Source organism: Helicoverpa armigera, chromosome 6 (assembly GCF_030705265.1).
Source record: "Helicoverpa armigera isolate CAAS_96S chromosome 6, ASM3070526v1, whole genome shotgun sequence".
NCBI lineage: Eukaryota > Metazoa > Arthropoda > Insecta > Lepidoptera > Noctuidae > Helicoverpa > Helicoverpa armigera.
The window spans coordinates 11,819,664-11,839,579 of record NC_087125.1 but is presented as its reverse complement, the minus strand read 5'-3'; the positions used below and the strand labels follow the sequence as shown (position 1 = coordinate 11,839,579).

General features: G+C 35.7%; 1 protein-coding gene across 3 annotated transcripts in view; it reads right to left on the bottom strand.

Annotated features, from left to right (window-relative positions):
• The window catches only part of LOC110373989 (pseudouridylate synthase RPUSD2), a 427,971-nt gene that overhangs the window by 296,231 nt on the left and 111,824 nt on the right, over nt 1–19,916 (bottom strand). Inside the window, exon 1 of one of the 3 annotated variants that reach the window (XM_049852157.2) lies at nt 2,746–2,884. The exons of the other annotated variants lie outside the window; for them this stretch is intronic. The gene's annotated coding sequence lies outside the window, so the exon portion shown is untranslated. Of the gene's footprint in view, nt 1–2,745; nt 2,885–19,916 lie in introns of those variants that run through there. 3 annotated transcript variants of the gene reach the window in all.

Here is a 19,916-nt window from a genome sequence, read left to right as displayed (position 1 = left end):
GGTACGTTTGTTAATGATTGTTTATTTACTTATCATTTTAAATGATCTTTTGTCATCGTGATTACACACTCTTGCTTGTAATTTAACATCACTTGCCTAGTCTTTTCCAGCTATCTACGCATTGGCTTGCAGTCTAACTAGACGCAGTTAAGTACCCGTGTCTTCATGATGCAACTGACTTAGCCTAACGCCGGGTAAGTAGTAAGACTAGTTATTAGGTTTTCTGGCTACCCACAAAAACTGCCAAAGATGACCAAAAGAATAGAAACTTACTCTTATAACGCGCCTTGCTAAACACCCATCCACTTACTGACCGCGTCAAGCTATGATAGGACGACCCATGCAGCTGTTACTAAGTTTGAATAAAGAGTTCTTCAGAATAAACGAAACTACAGAATTCCTCTATTATAATTTAAACAGCAATATGTCACTATCAAAACAAAACTAGTCTTAAAGAATGCATAAACAATACACAAACGACGTTCTTCCTTGAAACTAAAATGTAAAAACTTAATGAAAATGCACGGCGAAGTTCTGAAAGGTTCATAAAGATGAACCCTGAATACCAAATATGAATAATGTAGAAAAATAATGGGCTTTTGAATAGGTAGTAGTTTATGTACGAACTAGTCGGCTCTGGGTTGGCGTGAAATATTTCGTTCTTTCAGAATATTTTTTGGGCTAAGATTTTTTGTGTTGAAACTAGCCGTTTTTGCTGGTATTGCTTGCGTTTTAAGATGGATAGATTTTGAAATCATTTCTTAATGAATGCTTAAAATGAACATAATACTGTAAAGAACAGAATTTTAAATAGACAGTTCTATTATATTAGAGACTATCCAAGTCTCTGTTTCTAGAATCAGAATGGTTTCAAAAATAATGGTTTTATATTTTTCATTAATTAAACCCACAAATATTTTTAAAGACCAAGCTACACTATTAAGCTGTGTTAAAATTAACAAAAGATTTCTATGTATATAATTCAAATAAAAACATCCCACCAAATTAATTAATGAACACCGTTATTATAAACTTGCCATACAAAGGTTATTATAAAAACAGACCTTAAGAGACTATATTAAGTGATCACTGCAAATTTTAAGAGTCCTTCCAGACTAAACTTACTACAGGCTCGTAACTTATGTAAGTTTTATACGACTTGCACGTCTGATGCACCTTAAACAATATGGAGTTAATTTCGTAAAAGGAATTTAAGTTCTTAAAGTTTCATCATGTAGTTTTTATTATATTCTTGTTTGTTACTTAAATATACCTGCATTATGTCATCACATTAACGAGTATTAACATTTTGTCGGGTTAGTTCGGATGTATGGATTTCTTAAATGCAAACAATACAGATGACATGCACGGGTGTTGATGTTTTTAATTCAGAACATCACTTTATCCGGATGCAATAAGCTGAATCCGCGGGGGAAGCTAGTATTAAAATATTTATCTCTAGGTGATTTTCCTAGACATTTTATCAAGCTTTGTGAAACATTACAAACCGCCGCATATCAAGCATGGTACATTCTAACATCACCAGTATTTAACTGTTACTAGGTTCTATTTTATCACCTTCAAACTTTACTCTTACCAAAAGTACATAACCCTCAAATGGTAACAAACTCGAAGGAGGACAAACAGGTAGAAAGGGAACCTCCATAGGGAACAGTATAAGCTAACTCAATAAATCTGTCAATTTTCAGCCCCTTTGGATCACGGGGAACTTAATTTGAATTCGAAGATTCCAAGTAAACATTCAATAGCCGAAGGGTTTAAGGATCAAGGGAGAAGTTATATTTGTGACTTTACTGCACGAAATAAAGTATTGACAATAAGCTTGATTTGTCGCGTGGTTTCACCTGTATCTTCAGAGCTTCTCGTGTTAAGCAAGATATAGCTAATGAAAATCACAAAAAAGAAGGCAGTCTTTTGTTTTTTAACACCCGACGCAAAAAGAGAGGTTCTACTCAAGTAGATAAGATCCAGATTGTAACATTAGCATAGGTATAGATTATTATTTAAAAGTAGGGTACCACAAATAACACGCGAAGACAATGTTATTCATTTTTCAAAAAAACTAAGAAACCCATTCACATTTGAAACTTCACCACTATCTCAAAACAAAAGAGGCAGCTTTTCCAACAGTTCCAAAAACCACTTATGACCTTTTAGATAAAACTTTGGACATTTATTATTTCAAGCGAACGGAACGGACCTTTGTAAATTATTTTTTTAGGCATTTGCCAAGTGAATATTATCGTAAATAACGCTCTCCGTTATACCGTCCCCGGGGATAATAAATGGTAATAATATAACCGAATTACCTTTGTCCCGAAATAACAAGAACAGCCTTTGAACTTTATGTTTTAATATCTAGAGTGTGTGGAAAATACGGGTATCAGGTCATTGACCGGTGGGAAGAAAAGACCTGTGTGTATATTGTTTCAGATTGTTGTATCTTAGAACCTAATTAAGACACTTTAGCACTGGATTATGCAGTCCAAATAGTGTCAATTGAGTCTTTGTTTTTTCGATCCTACAAAGTTTTGTCCGCAATTCCATATGCAAACTAAACCGACATCAAAATACACGCAAAAACAAACACCGAAAAAAAAAATATTCAGCCATCACCGATTGACAAGCCAGACACCGAACAGACAAGCCAAACATCCTATGTAAACAAAGTCCGGTGCCAAATCTATCGACGAGAACATAAAGACAAAAACGAGAAGCACATACCTTGATCTCGCAACTGTCTTAGTATAGCCACTTGAGAGAAACACACAAACACGGGGTAACACGTTGTTTCACGTCACTAACACGGTTCGGGAACTTCGGACGTGCGCCTAGGGCGGCGGCGTGACGGGTACTGAAAGGCGGGCGGCGGTGTTGCCAGTCGTCAACTGAAATTGTGTTATTGTCAACCTAAGTAGGCTTGCTGGGGTGGGTAAAAGTAGGCATAGTTTGACGCTGCAGTGGGAGGTTTTTAATATTTTTCTGTTGTGGTCGGATCTTTCTGCAATCTTTGACGAGGTATTTTGTGTTGATTTCGTTAATAAATAGCACGTTTGTTTTATATTCAGGAACTTAGGCTCTAAAAACTTTCACCTCATAAAAATCTTTATCTAAGAGAACCCCTTTAAATGGTCTATGTGAGATGTGAGCCTAATATTTAGGCAACAACATTGCATCAATTTAGAGTATGGACAAAGAATTCAAAGGGAACATCCCTTTGAATTCTTTCCAAACCATCCATTCTGTCCATACTTAAAGTTTACAATGTATTTTCTAGCAGAATTAACGATATAAAAACCAAATAAATAAACTAACACACCGCACACCTCTAAAAATTTAGCGCAACAGAAAACATCACAACCCTCACCAAAGAAATCTAGCTTGCACTTAATCAAAACTCCAATCTCCCTATAACTCGTACCATAGTCCTCACTAGCAACCCCGTCATGATGAAGGGAGGTTACGCCAGCACTCAATTGGGGTAGTTTCTCTGATCGTACTTCGAAACATTTCTCTTTCAATAATGAACACTACAATATTTCGCACATTCTTCATTAATACTGACTTAAAGTTATATAAGTAGAAATCACCAACAAATCGTCTAACCAAGGGGTATCGGGTTGCCCCGGTAACTGGGTTGCGGAGGTCAGATAGGCAGTCGCTCCTTGTAAAACACTGGTACTCAGCTGAATCCGGTTACACTGGAAGCTGACCCCAACATAGTTGAGAAAACGCTCGGGAGATGATGATACCTATATGTAGAAATCAGGATATTATTCGATGAAGTCATGAAGCTAAAGACTATAACTCCACACGATCCTCTAAAATACCGTATCCAGCAGTAAAACCCAAAAAAAACTCATCATAATCACCGGCACGAATCTTGAGCGCTGACCTTCACCTACGCAGAAATAATTTATTGGGTCCCTTTTGTGGTATGAAGGGAGGAGCGGGGGCGGGCTAAAGCGGTGATTGGCCCGCAGCGCATCGCGTCATAGCTGTCACTCGTGATTGGTTCTTTGCTAATAAATCACTACTGCGCAGGTGAAGGTCAGCGCCGATGATTCTACACTTCATCAAAACTCCACTATTTATACCAGTTTCACAATAAAATCTCCCTAAAACTTGTATCCTAGTCTTCCCTAGCAACCCCATGGTTCATCATGATGAAGGGCGGTTACGCCAGCACTCAATTGGGGTATTTCGACGAGGTTTCTCTGATCGCTCCATAAGCATTATAATGTGGTAATTAAATAATGGATTGGATTAAATCATTTTCTTACTTATATGTAAAAGATTTTGGGAAAATTGATGAGGGTAGAGTGGGGGAATTGGTGTGGTGTATGAATTTGGTTTAGTGAAATATTTTGTTTGAGTTGTATGATTTTTGAAATGGGTTATTTGACATAGACGTGCGAAATCTAAGTATTTATCATCGCATTGTTTTATCAAGTTCGAAATAATATTTCCCCTACATAGCTTTAATAAGTCATCATCCACCGAGCCTTTTTCCCTAATAATAAGTATGGATCATAAATCATTTTACTGTAGGCATTTTGATAAAGAACTATGATCATCTGTCTTCAGACCTAAATAACAATGAAATTTCTTTTACATAATTACAGACCTAAATTGTAACTCTTATTACCTTCATCAAGGATCCAGAAGGTTCATTGGCAAGCCAACATAGCCAGCATACAAAAATCAATGAAAAATGCACAGGATAAGGACCAAAAGGCCCTGTTTCCTCTATCGTTTAACCTAGGACATGTTGATTGAACTCTGCCTGCCATGATACCGCATCACGCAAAACGGTAATAAAAATTGATGAACACCCGCAATTACGAGCCGTGGTTACTAACGCCACTTTAACGGTGTGAATTATGCCGCAACTTGCTCGCAATATATTGGTTTTGTAAGGGTTTTTGAAAACCTATATGGTGGTGCACGCTAAGCTTTTGTTGGGGGAACAATGTGTGAAATTTTCAGGTGTAGATGAACCTTGTTCTATTAAAGACTTGGGCAAGAGAGAATTTCCTGTATAAGTATAAAAAAATAACACTGTTTCATCAACATAATTTCTTAAGTTTTCACTGACTACAACTAGATTTTTTAGCAACCTTTGCATCGCTATTAGAAATGCAAAAGGACCAAATACAAATCTGCTACATTTGCTCCGAGAATACCCCAGTTGATAATCCTCACTACCACAATGCTGACTAGCCAATACAATCCCTGACAAATAATATAAATAGAAAGAGTATGTTGATTATGTTTTCCATCTTGTACCAGACGAATGAGGATTACAACTCTAGCAACACTCGTTCACTTTCAGATGTTACGTAGAATCAAACCGAAGAACCCAAATAGACCAAAACATGACAATTTTTCCATAAACATAAACAAACAGTCTTGTAACCTCCATGCAAGGTATAATCCGGCTAACGAACGTTAGGTCTCTAGAGACTCTTCCCAAGTTAAATGACGGAAATGGGGCTCAGTGGTGCTCAGTGGTGCTCCTAGCCGATTAGCTAGACAATCTACTTATGCATGATACCAATTACTGATGTAGGTGGTTTGAAGTTTTGGGAGTTACTGAAGATATTGATATGGTAGTAGATACTAATGGTATTGGTTTAGTTGATGAAATTGAAGAAAGTCTGACTAGATGACTTCTTACCATTTTACAAGAGACATATTCAGGAAAATAGCAAGAAAGAGGTTACCACGTTATTATTTTTTCGGTAAACTTAAGTGGAATACATATCGTAAGCAAAAATGTACGGGAGGTACGGTATCGATTTAAAACTTGTCGATTTGGTCGAACTATAGGTAGGCTTAAAAAGGTAAATGGATAGGATAGAGCCTGTATTTCGATTGCCAGAACATATCCTTCACAACAAAAAACCTGTATCCCGAAAGAAAATCGACACAACAACACACGGAAAATTAAATCCCCACCACAATTTGAAATGCACAAAGCTCAAAAAAACCTTTCCAATTACATCTTCCATTTAACCAAACACGTGCCTTCAAAAACATTTCTTATAAAAAGATCAAAAAGGAAAAACCGGACTTACACGGTAATCCCCAGACCACGATACTGCGTTCACGATAAGCACATAAGTAGCAACACAGATGTTACGGCAACAAGCTACGGAATAAGGCTCGTTTGTAACGAAGCAACTTGATACGACATTTTGGCGTGAAATTGTTGAGTAGGTACCGAAGAAATCTTGCAAAACTATGCCGTTGCTAATTGTAGAAGGCACCATAATATTAAACGTCTTGATCAAAACCGAACCTAAAGAGTATTGTTAATATAAGTTTAGCGTAAAATTGATGACGGATTGCCACCTTCTATTCAAAAGCTCAAGACAGAACATACTTGGATTTTAGTTTAGTTAAGTTCACAGATATCTCATAGTTGCTACAATATGTTGCAGCAACATCACCCGGTTTGTAGAGCGCCTAACAACACAGACGCTGCGGCGGCTAGTCGGCGGATCTGCACGCGTCCCGCGGGGATCGTAACGCACACGTCTAGATTACCTACGTTAAGCTGAAATAATATTATTTATATTTCTAGTTGCTACAATATGTTGCAGCAACATCACCCGGTTTGTAGAGCGCCTAACAACACAGACGCTGCGGCGGCTAGTCGGCGGATCTGCACGCGTCCCGCGGGGATCGTAACGCACACGTCTAGATTACCTACGTTAAGCTGAGGGTAGGACGTATCTTGTGTAATACGGGTTATTTTTAATTTTGTTTTGAGTTTTGATTTGCGAGAAATTGGAAAGTAAGGCTGATACAAAAGTAACCGGACCGTTTGCAATGGGTAAGTCTTTATAATTTTTTGAATGCATCAACAAAATACTCTGTATTTTTATAGTGCTTTTAAAAACCCAATAAAGACTGGATACAAAATATTTTTTATGTTTACCTGAGATCGAATTTTACCTGCGTGAGATACGCCAATGTATACAAACATTATCAATCTGCTTCAATTTTCATACCTGAAAAAAATTAAAAACACATTTTTAGAGTCCAAAATATAAGGAAAAATCAATACTGCAGTACTTTGGACACAAAAATCTCTCGTGTAGTCTCGGCTTTACAGATAGTGTAGGATTTTTAATATCAGACCGGAGGCGTGGAGAAATCGAATGTCATTTTAATGTAACATATAATGTAATGTGTAGATATAGTTAAAATGAAATTACATAGGTTTGGTATTAGGTGATTTATGTATATCTTGCTAAGGTGAAACATAATCTTCTTTAGATTTTTAAACGATTTTGATATGTTATTGCGGAAAACTGATTTCAACTGCGTCACATAGAGCTGCGAGCATAATTAGAATAAATGAATTCATGTTACAGAACAAAATATGTACCTACAGTCAAACATACCAATAAATGTTATGCTTTGGAAGCCTCCTTAACTTAAGATGTAAAACATAAGCAAAGTGAAACTCAAGTTTATACTTACAATTTAACATCTTCTGAAAAGGTTTTCCAAATAACATATACCTTACATTTCTCATAAAACAAAAGGCTACCCCATTTCAAAATATCATGAAAACAAGTTGATCTATTAATGTAATTCAGCAAGTTTACCCAGTCCGAAGTTCGAAATGCGAGATCTTGTCTCAACGTGTTGAAGAACTTGTAAACCTTTAGAAACAGTTCGGACTTTGCTGTAGAATATACAGATACATTTCTGTAATTAATGTTTCATTTTATGCTTATATTTTACTTTGGAACTTGTTATCTCCAGTCTTAATTCACATTTCAATTCAGAAAAGATCGATTAGCGGCAGAACTCAATAATGGAATTTTTAACCGACTTCCCTAAAAAGAGGACGTTTATAATTCAGATGTTTGTTTTGTTTTTTTTTTTTAATGATTGTTCGCGCACATGTATAGCTTGTCGGCAATTAACTCAAAGAAAGATGTTAGAAACTTTGTCTTCTCGTACCTTCATAAGTATTACTAACCAAAAACAGGCAACTATTGACGAATCTAACTAATGCATTATTTTTTATAATCCAGAACACTCAAATTCAAAACTACCGTGACTAATGATGCATTCAAATATAACGTGTAGCTGAAAAAAAAATCGCACTCATACCTGCACTGAATGAAATCAAAAACAAATAAGTTACAGTGCTCCGAAGCATAGTTTTCAACTGGTATTGAAAGTATCTTTTGTACAACGTCGAGTTTTCATCTCGTATTGAATGGAGATGAAACAGAATTGTACTTACGAGTATTCCAATATTGGATTGTTTTACGTGGGTGTAGTTATGACTGTATGCATGATGAAATAGTCTAGACTATTTGTTTTTGTCCTTTATTGTTTAGTATTGAAATGGTAAATAAGATACCCGTGTTGTATGATTTTAAAAGCTTATCAGAAAGCTTTGCCACTCTGAACTTAGCCATTTGATGCCAAGGACATGCTGTTGTGCAATCACTCGAAGCAAACTTCTGACAGGCATAGTTACAGTACAGCTAGGAGTCTCAATCCTTTTAGGAGCAAAATAGAATCATGTCTACAGCAACACGAAACTTAAATGGGCATCGTCACAGTTTTAAGGAAATAATATTTATCATTTAAAAAGTCTCATTTTTTTCCAAAAGAAAATATCGCTCATCATGACCACAATGACAAAATCACGACGCCCACAGAATTAAAATTCCGCTCACCACCTAAAAATATTTTCTCCAAAAAATATGCTCCTCAAAATCGATTTATCTCTCTCCGACATGATTACACTCTGGGGAGTCAGGCAAACATATTTAACCACCTGAAAGTCTATGTATCAAAGAACTTGGGTCCATGGCTGTCTGCCAAGTAAAACCTGTGTACTAGCCTCTTGTAATACTACCCACTTGTTTGGGTAATGGTTTTTGGAGGCAATGTTGGCTGTTCATGTCTTCTTTTTTTGTTAGTGGTATGGACTATTATTAGGTGTATGTGGGGTTCGATAGTGTGTAAATATCTTTGAGGTCCATTTATTTTTTACCTTCATGTTTTTGTTGTTTTGTATTTTACTACTGCCTAAGTTTTTTTTTACCTCATAATAACTTATTACAAAATTACTTAAGTCTATGTATAATCTACACAGATAAGTAAACAAATATAATTATGGACCTACAAACTATCACTCACTGCTAAACGACCAATGCTACACAATTTTTTGAAGTAAGCATGTCTCAACTAAGAAAAAATTACTGGCAAGGGTCATAAAAATTGAAGAGGATTCATAAAAAATGAAGAATTATTCATGAAGATCTTGCCCTGCGATTTCAATAATTTAAAGCAATTATTCGCCAAATGAAGATCTACTAGCAATTTAACAGACCAGGCTATCAAATCGTTGGCTACCCGGTAATCCAGACCCCTCTTATTGGTTTCCGACCAACAAGAGAGAATCGATTCCGGCATTCTTTCACAGCACTCCGATGTGCGGGAATTCTCAATGAGAAGAAATAAAAGAAACATCCGAACTTGTTTGTAAAGTTCGAAGACCAGCCCCTTTTGTGGGAATTAAATTTCTTATTGATTCGGAGCCGGGAGGTGTTCCGGGGTGTCTGCGGTCAGTATTGTGTTTCTGTTTGCATTGAAAGAATTTTCCGGGATTTGGGATGGTCAAAAGACCTTTGGGATATCGTTGCTTCTACTTTATGCGTAATAGTATATGACAAAGATGAAGTGATATAAACAAGATTGCGTCCAATCAATCTAATATTTATCCTTTATTGTTAAAGTGAGCTTGAAACCTAATTTATTTAACTAAAATACTAACCAATCCTGGATCAATTTTACTAAATTCGTTAGAAAATCCACAGATCAACTTGGCCAATCCAAATTCTAAGTACCAAGCTCTTCAATGTCGATCCTTTTGTGAATTCCAATAACTAAACCAGTTTCATGGAAACTGTCCCTTCTCAGATCGTTGGCACATTATTAAAACTTGATACAACTGACAGAAGCCTTAAATTCCGAGCTGATCGGGTTCACATTTGGGAACTAATAACATTGTACGAAATAGAGGTGGTGAATTTGGAAGGTCTCATTGGGCTTAAAATGTTTCAATGGTCAAGTGAGCTTGAAATTGTGTTTTTGAATCCGATTAGAGAGTTATTTATTCAAATCTGTGACTTACAGTCAGTTTCTTCATCAAAAGTAAAAGCCAAAGTAATTTCATGACGCAAAAGTAACGGGAGATAAAATCGTGAAAAAAACGAATTTGACCGTTACTTCTACTTTATGACATTACTTTGGCTTTTACTTTTATATGAAGAAACTTACTGTGAATGTATGACAATATTCAGAACAGTCAACTCGTCATTTCTTCAGACTTCCTCAGATTAAATCAAAAATATCTACCTCGTGAAAACCTAAAAATTTTTCTCAGTCTAAAACCTTTTTAGTTGACCTAATTGCTAAAACAACGTGAAACCGTGATCATAAAACAATTCGTTCCGATAACTTAGATAGTAACATCACTCAACTTGGAACTTTATCCAACTCAGCTTTATTCGCTTGATAATCTGAATTAGAAAGTTTCCTTTCATTGCGATCTGAGATAAGCACTCAAATTAATACTACTTTTTAGTTCGCCGAACAACTTTACCTAACTTTTTCCCTGTGGATAGAAGCGATTATAGTGTTGTACGAAATATTAGCTATGAGAAACTTTCATTTTGAAGAAAAAGCTGTGATGGCGAAATATTAATTGCTTTATGTTTCTTTGAATATTGATTATATTTATATTACAATCGAAAATATGTACATTCTTCATAAATCTAAAAGGATCACTTATCGAATGGTTTATATCTTCAACATCATCCTCGTGCTCTTATCCTAATATTATTAAGGTTAAGGTAAAAGGTTTGGGTAAGTTCTTTTCTTCAATATTGTCACAAGCAAATGCATCCATCGTTTCTTTGGCCTTCTTCCTCACAACATCTCACATCCTTATTTAATTCTTCAAACACATTGCAAAAAAAGTAGCTCGGAAGCTCCAACTAACGTAACTACCAATTCAATAACCATTCTGAAAAACTCCAACCCTTTCTCCGAAGATAAAATATATTCCAAAGAAAAAAACTGCCACCAAGACTTTGAATCTAAAATAACACTTGGTCCGATACCATCTAATGGAAGGGCCAAAATCATGGAGTAAAGAAAAATGATAGAAGATTCCATAATCCAGGTAGGTCAGGCGTCTACTTCTAGGTCAAATACGTAGGGTGAGCATGAAAAAAACGATCAGTTACGAGTGAACTGAAGAGGCGTTTGGGTCCTTTGAGACATCTGTCATCGATTTTTGGTATCACAAATACTGGTCGGATCCAAAGAGAGCGTATAAGAGCGAAGCCAGCAACGTTCCTCGATCCTCACACGCCCCAATTTGGGCGTGCTACTTTCTCAGGAGATTTTCCGTTATGGCACCTCCGCAAGTCATTTTGATCTCCATGGCCAAAACGTTCAGAGGGAGTGCAGGGGACGTTTATTGAAATTATAGCGCTATCGCCGAAGCGATCGCTAGCCTTTTGAAAGGGATAGAATTTAATGAGCGGACAAAGATGGGCGAATTTATGTCACTCCATTTCATATTCATAATGTTCTTTGGTTTGTTTGAGTCTTCCGGATGCTCATGGCGAGGAAAAACTTAAGACATTCTATATTTAGGAACGATCCTCATGGAGTTTATTTCTTACCTGCTTCAGGAAAACAGTGAAAGTATTATACAAAACAATGATGAGAATGTTAATTAAAAAGCTACAGAACGTGAAACACAGGACAGCATATCTTCCAGAGATTGACAAAATTTAGAAAAATAAATGAAGAATTACAATTCAAATTAGGACTTCGTAACAAATTTAGCTCACAATACACTGTCTAAAACAATGTAAGCGACAACAAATTCAAAGCTCGACATTTAAAACTATTTAGAATACAGTAATATCACGCGGTTTGCTATAAATCGCGTGCCGTCCACAGACATCTTAATGTCTTAATCAATACTATGTAGTATCGAGTAGACTGTTGCTGGTTGTTCGAGAAATCGAATGCTCCTGTCAATTTTATGAAGATATGAATAGTGTTTGCGATTTTATGGGGGATATGAATTTTCGAATTGAGTTGTCAATACGATACTGTCAACTCAATTTGCTTGTGAGCACAAGCTTTTGTCATGTGACAAGATTGTAGATATAGGTTACAGACACATTTGAAGAAAGAAAAGACATTAACTAGTCTCATTGGCAATCAACCAGATCATAATAACTTGAAGCCTGCAAAAGATTGGTTGGTTGGTGATTTCAATGAATTTCTAAATGTTAATCTCAAGTCTCGATGCAAGAATAGCAGAAAGCACACCGGTGAATAATTCAAACAATATTTTTACTTGAGATCAAATTGATGAGAATTGTCGTGGTTTAGAGGTGGCCGTAGACAATCCCGATAATCCAGACAGAATATTCTAGATTTCTATTTTAGCAAGCTTACGTCATCAGTAACAAAAGTGTTACTAAAACAATAGCTTGTAAAGTATCTCGGAACGGAATCGAGTGTGCGCCAATCGTACGGCGTGCCAACTCGGTCAAATAGCAAATTATATTAAACGACAGGTAAACACGGTTTGTTTATTTATTAACAATTAATTGAGATGTATGTGGTTTGAGGATTATGCTTTATTAATTTGTTTGATGATGTGCTGTGTTTAATGTCTCTAAACATTTGCCGTCTTATTTATCTTCTCTAAAGTCTATTCTAACTTTAGCTTTCAACTGTTGTCTACCACTATTCAAATAGGGCAGTCGCTCCTTCTAAAGCGCTGGTACTCAGCTACAATCGGTTAGACTGGAAGCCGACCCCAACACAGTTGGGGAAAAAGGCTCGGAGAATGATGTTGTCTACTACCATTCTTTAGTTTTACCGTTCACAACATAACTCAAACAACCAATAACTAAAGAATGTAAAGATATTCACTAAGAGCATTCACCTGTAATATGACTACAGTTTCGATATTATATCTACAGGAGAACCGAACATAAAAGTGAATAAAGATCGGTCAAGACGCGTAATTCAAAATCGTATCTTTAACGTTAGATTACAGTAGAATCCTCTCAGTAAACAAGTACCTTAAAACAACAAAGATGGTGTTCAGATAAAAACCGGCCACGTGCGAGTCGGACTCGCGCACGTAGGGTTCCGTACCATCCAAACTAATATTCTATATATATTTATGGATATCGAGCAAAAATGACAAAAAAAAACATTTTTTTGTTGTATGAAAGCCCCCCGAAATATACATTTTATTCTAGTTTTCAGTATTTATTGATATAGAGAAGAAAATTTAAATTCTCTAACTATCACGGTTCATGAAATACAGCCTGGTGACAGACGGACGGACGGACAGAGGAGCGAAAACAATAGGGTCCCGTTTTACCCTTTAAGTACGGAACCCTAAAAATTATGAAATTCGTTTATCTACATTCCGTTTCACCCGCGCAAACAGTCGACCTTTTGAAAACGGGTTTCAGATGGGACGACTCGATACTCCTGTAATACCAATGAATGAATAATCTACTGAAACTCGGGTATTTTTCAGGATCACTGTTAATATTTTATGAAGGGTAATCCCACAATTAGAAGGTATTGCTAATTTGTTTGGCGGTGAGTTTAGGGAGTTTTTAGTAATTAATTGTTTCAGTTTAATAATGTATGTGGAATAAGAAAATGTAATGATGCTGGTGGGTTCTGTTGTGTAGATATAATATCTAGGATATTGAAATACAGAAAAAGAGTAGACAGATACGTAGGTATATTTTTTTCTTTTTTTGTATAATATGAAATGGTCAGACAGTTTTCTGCACAAAGTATCTTACCTATAACTTATATTTTTTACATAATGATTTTAAGATAGACTATAGTAAATAGCCTACTACATACTATAGCACTACTATACTATAGCTTTACTAGTAAATCTTAAGCATCTGTTGAACACTTGTCTAAAAAAGGTGAGGCTGCAAAACGAACCTTATTTCCACGTCATAATCTGATTCTTTTTAAACAAGTGTTCAACAGACGTTTAAGTTTTTGTAGTGTGACGGTAAACTCTTTACGTACCTAGTGCACATAAACAAAAGATTAAAACTGAAGACAAATGGATAACCACGGTAACTGGTTTATTATCTCACTATCATAGAGAGAAAAGATGGGATAAAATGAGCAAAGTTAAATTGGTTGCACAAAGTTCAAGAACATGATATGAATGAACTGAACTAGGATGCGAGGGAAAAGGATTTAATCTCATATTATAACCTGGTATTTGAAATGGTAAGGTTCTTTAATTAATAGTTAATTGAATTTATTGTTTGAATGGCGAGAAACTGGGAGGCAGATGTGGTCGTGGATTTACATAAAAAAATACAAAGATCCTGATGAATTGAAAACCTCCTCCTTATTTTAAAATTCATAAACTATATGACAGTTTTTGTGAATTAATCAAAGCAGAGAGTTTTACCACCATCATTGCCTCTCTTCAAGAGTGAGCTAAAATATGATGCTTATAAGCATCTTAAGAGAAAATTTCCTTTGACCCTTTTAGAAAGGACTCAACTTGAGAAACATAAGAGCCATCTCAAGCGCAAAATAAATACTTCTAAACCGTGCACTTGATTCAATTAATTAAGTCTGATTCAATTTAATTTGCATCGTGTAAAATATTTCTTAGCTCACTGCCTGCCCTTTCGTTCAATTGAGTAGGTAATTTATTTCAAAGTTTATTAATAATATTCATCTGTAGTAAAGAGCTTTTGAGATGTATTCAATCGTAAAGTACTCAAGTTTTTGAGTGAAAAAAAATCTGAATTATATTTTTTTAAGTTAGTAGAAAAATGACTGGTATATTAAAGTGTAATTTAAGTTTTTTGTAGTTTTTCAAAGAAAATGCTAATAGAGAAATGACTAGTTTATTAATGTGTAACTTAAGTTTTTTATAAGGCTATTTAAATAAAGTGACTATGTTTCGGACCAAGTACTTCTTTTGGTAAAAGTTTCGTATCATTTTAAGTTAGTAAGTAAAATATTGTTAGAATAGTCAAAATACCTAAGTACTCAGTTTATTCTAGACAACGAATAAAGTAACTATCTATTAGTTCATACTATTTAGAGTAGATATTTTTAAACTAATAGCAACCAGATAAAAAGTATACAAAAAAAATCTATCAACGCAAGATTAATTCGACTGCATTTCATCAATCGAAATACTCACAAAAACAAAAGAGCTACGATCTAATCAAGGTGTCAGTGTACACGACAAGAGTAATCGTGCGACAAACAACACGCGACTATAAATCGCAGGCTTGGTGTTGTTCTTCCTGGTACGGTTAATTTTAGCATAGTCAAATAGTTTAACGAGTAAAACAGGTAATTATCTATTGGGAAATGGCAGGTAAGCATATTAAGTTGCCCGTGTAACTGCGTTGAGTACCTAGGTCAGATTGGCCGTCGCTCCTTGTAAAAATACTGGTACTCAGCTACATCTGGTTAACAACATAGTTATGAAAAGGCTTGGGAGATGATGGTAAATGGCAGATAAATTAGAGTCTTCAAAGAAAGAATTCAATAGCCCTTTTTTTTGAATAGGTCAAGCTTGCCCTAGGAACATGAACTGAGTAACACAAATTCAATATTTTTATTACGGGATATTAACTTGGGATTACAGACATTAAAGATGGTAAATCTCTAAGAAACTTAATAACTTCATACTATTTACGTTCTAGCTCAGTACTTCAATAATCAAGAATTAATCTCTATCTAAATTTAAGACATAACAAGATAACATTTCTCTACTTGAATAATGTTCCTGTAATAGTCTTACGCTCAACCACTCAATTTCCCACTCGAGCAACCTTAAAGGCAATTCTAAGAAACAATTTGTAGACTATCTGCTACAAACGTAATATTTGCTACAAATGACCCAACCGTACGACATAACTATTCTTGGGTTGGTCTATATTTGTAGGAAAATGGAAATCGAGCGTAATTCTAAAAAAAAACACAATTTCAGATGTTATATTTGTGGTCCGTATTATGCTAAGGTTGGACTTCAGGACTGTTCAAAAAGTTACAGCAACCCCGGAACACAAAAGGGCGTCTCAAGAACTGATGGATTTTAAGCAGAAAGAATCTGATACTTCTCCTATCTCCGCCAACAATGGAAAAGTTACATTAGACATTTTGTTTCATTCATCAAATAAATTATTAAAAAAAAATCTTTAAGCAATAATTTTCTAAAGATATATTTTGATCAACAATAGTAGCCCAAAACTTGTTGATGCTGTGGTTTTCAACAGGATACGAAGATAATGGTATTTAGGGGAACATCTGGTCAACTAATAGTGACACGACTATCGAAATTGTTCGTAACCACTACCACTGAAATTATTAAGATACCATTCACTGCAAAACTAATTGAAAATCCAATCCTTCGTATGCAATTTGAAGTAGATAACAGACACAGTACATTTCTTCGAGAATTTTTGTAGTGAGAGAAAAAAACCTGATTTTAAAAGAATTAACCCGTTGTATATCGCAGCGTAGACATAAGCAAGACACAAGTGATTGTCTATTGTTTTATAATTAGCGGCATACAAGCAATTAATGTATATGCTGATGGGATGCGAATAAATAGGAAAATTATCTAGCTTTATCAGCGTCTATATTCTAATTAGAAATATATCCAGCGCCACGCAACGAAAGTTCGACTAATCAATTCCTTTAAATCAATCAACAAATAATAAACTGGACATTCGCAGTCGCGTTGCAGTCGCGTCATTCGACCTCTTTTATTAGTCGCCTATAGAATAGTACGAACAACAAAGGGTAATATAATTAGATCTTGGCAAAGCACTCTGCTCGGATTGAATTTACTATCGAACAAGCGTCTGAATGTATTCCTAACATTCTCATTATTGTTAAAGCAGTTGATGTCGCTGAAATTGCTAGTGATTTGTGCGTCAGTAACGCTTTTTGGGCTAGTTTATATAATTGATGTTGACGATGGCAGACGTCTTAAGAAGTCATTTGTTATCTATTTAAAATGTATTTTCTCTCAAATTAATTAAAATATAGATTAGCTTAATCTATGTCTGTAATGGGTATCTAAAATATTAAATTTTCATATCACATAGAAACGAGGTATTTTTAAGAGAATTGGTATCGAAAGAACCTTATTTTCAGCGAATGCTTTCACAGATATTTCTAGTCCAATTTACAGCATTTGTTGCTGAAATAGTTTTAAGACTTTACGAGTCGGTAAGACACTTATTCTTATCAATTAATATGCAAATAAATTACTGATATTTTACGGCGTTTTGTCAGGTCAACAATGAGGAAACCAGTAATAAATAATTTATTATAATTTAATGCGGACTTTGGCTACTGTTCTGTTAATTGGTACTTAGAAGTTAATTTCATTTCAATCGATGTTCTCAAAGAACTGGCGATGCTTTCTTCAAAAGATCGTTCCAGACATGAAACCTTCATTGTTCATCCATAGTACATTTATATCTAGACTTCTGTAAAACTAGATTTTGTTTCGGTGTTTCTTCTGCTAAGAGACGACAGGCTCGAGTCGGCGGTGCGCGTTGTTCCACGCTCTCTTTTAAAAAAGTCAGCAAACCCCAGTGGGGCCCACTAGGGCAAAAGCCTGCTGGGACTGCGGGATTATTTGAAATACTTATCGTGGCCTTGGTACATAAAGTACTTAAGAAGGAACATGATGGGTTTTACTTACTAAATGTCTGACACTCAGCGACTTTATTTTCATGGTCATGTCTTCTATTCATCAATCTAAAAACACCACATAACACCCAAATAGACTAACCAAGAAACTCCACTCAATTAACACCTACTCTAATCCAAAACCGCAGTGTTATCGAACAAGCCTAGCGCTGCCCATTCACAGCAACCGCTTATTAATAACCCCAATAGTGCGCATTGTGCCAAAAGGTTGGATTTATCGTAGTTGTTGTTCAGAACCACGGACGAAGGAAACAGGGACGGAGAAGCTATAGGTAAGGAACGTAGGTCAGGCGCCTTCTTCTAGGTTAACCACAAACGGTAGGCGTTAAACAATCAGTTACAATCGATTAATGAGGCGTTCAGGTCCTTTTAAAAATCTTTTTTTTTCTATAAAAAATCATTATGGGCTCGCGCGTGAGAGAGTATCAGACTCTCAGTGACTAAAGCCCATCATGTTCTTGTTAAGCGCTTTATGTATCTGGGCCGTGGTAACTCTTTCGAACAATTCCGTAGCCGCAGCAGGCTTTGGCCCTAGTGGGCCCCACTGGGGTTTGCTGACTCTCTCTCGTTGAGACATCTGTCGATGGTTTTTAGTATTAAAAAGTAGAAGTTCCTTGTCTCCGAACACCCGCATTTTTGCGACGCTACTTTTTTAGGAGATTGCGTTATGACATCTCCGCTAGTCATTTTGTTTTCCATGTACGAAACACTGCAGGCACAGGGTTAAACAAACGTGGATATGGAATTTTTGGGCGAAGGGTTGGCGGAACTTTTTGGTCGCTTTTGTCGTACGATAATGATGTGGGAACTTTGAGTTTGCGCATAAATCATTTTAGGGTGACGCTGTCATGTTGTCCTGTTTTATGCTTGTATACAGCAGTTTTTTGTGTTTGACTGTTTTGAGTGCATTATGTGAAACTAACACAACATTGGGAAAAGATTTTTCGTACCCGAATAAATTAGCCAAAGCAAGTACCTATGTCACACGGGGATAGTGGTGTAAACTTCCAAAAGATTTTTTTCGCATAGACACTAATGATATAGATGTTGTATTGTTCTTTTTTTGTATATTTCAAAGTACCTACTTTGCCCGTGACTTCGTGTTTGCGAACACTTTTCCCAGCTATTTAACAATAGGTTTTCAAAATAGTTCCGTGAACTCTAGTCTAGTCTAGTCTTTTAAGGATTATAGACATTATGGAACCTGCACAATAACCTGATCATTTACAACAATTGCAATAAAAATGAGTCACTGTCCTATACAATTACATTCACAACGGTGGGGATCATTGAGGAACAACACGCAAGGTACATTCGCCAAGAGTATTTTATAGCAAAATAAACACAGCAAAATCCTCGAAACATTGACTTCTAGGACAATGTAAAGATTTATTTTTCGATCTACTGTATTTGAAACCTGGACTTCAAATCGCCAATCCACCTTGAGCAAGCGTGGTGATTTTAATTGCTAATTATAAAACAATTGAAAATCGACTGTGTCTCGCGTATTCGGCATACAACTAGCCACTTAAGTGCAGTGGGATAATAAAAAGAATGATGACAGCTTTTGATTCAAAACACAAGTTGAGTTTTAGGAGCATTTATGTACGCGTAAAAGTTTAACTTTATTCATAGAGGTGGTCGAGCACTATTGCAGTAAACTGTACCAATTGACAACTCAATAAACCTCGTATTGATTAAGACGTTAAGATGCCGTGTCTGCAGACGACACGCAATTTACAGCAAATGCCGTGATGTAATAAAGCAAAATAACTTATATTGTAGAATTATCATTTATTTATGTATCGAAATAATCACCATAGGAATGAGAGTCGTGATGACCTTATCATTTTTCTAACTGCCATTTCAGTTCATCTCAACCTTTAATAGATCATACAAAAACCATTAAACGGCGCCAACACCCAAAACCACGTCATACAGCCACTCAAAATATTTGGCAAAACTACCAGAATATAATCATTTTCTTATCTTGCACTCTCGAATCTAAGTGTAGACCACTTACGTTCTATATAATACATACATATATGTACATATTTACCTAT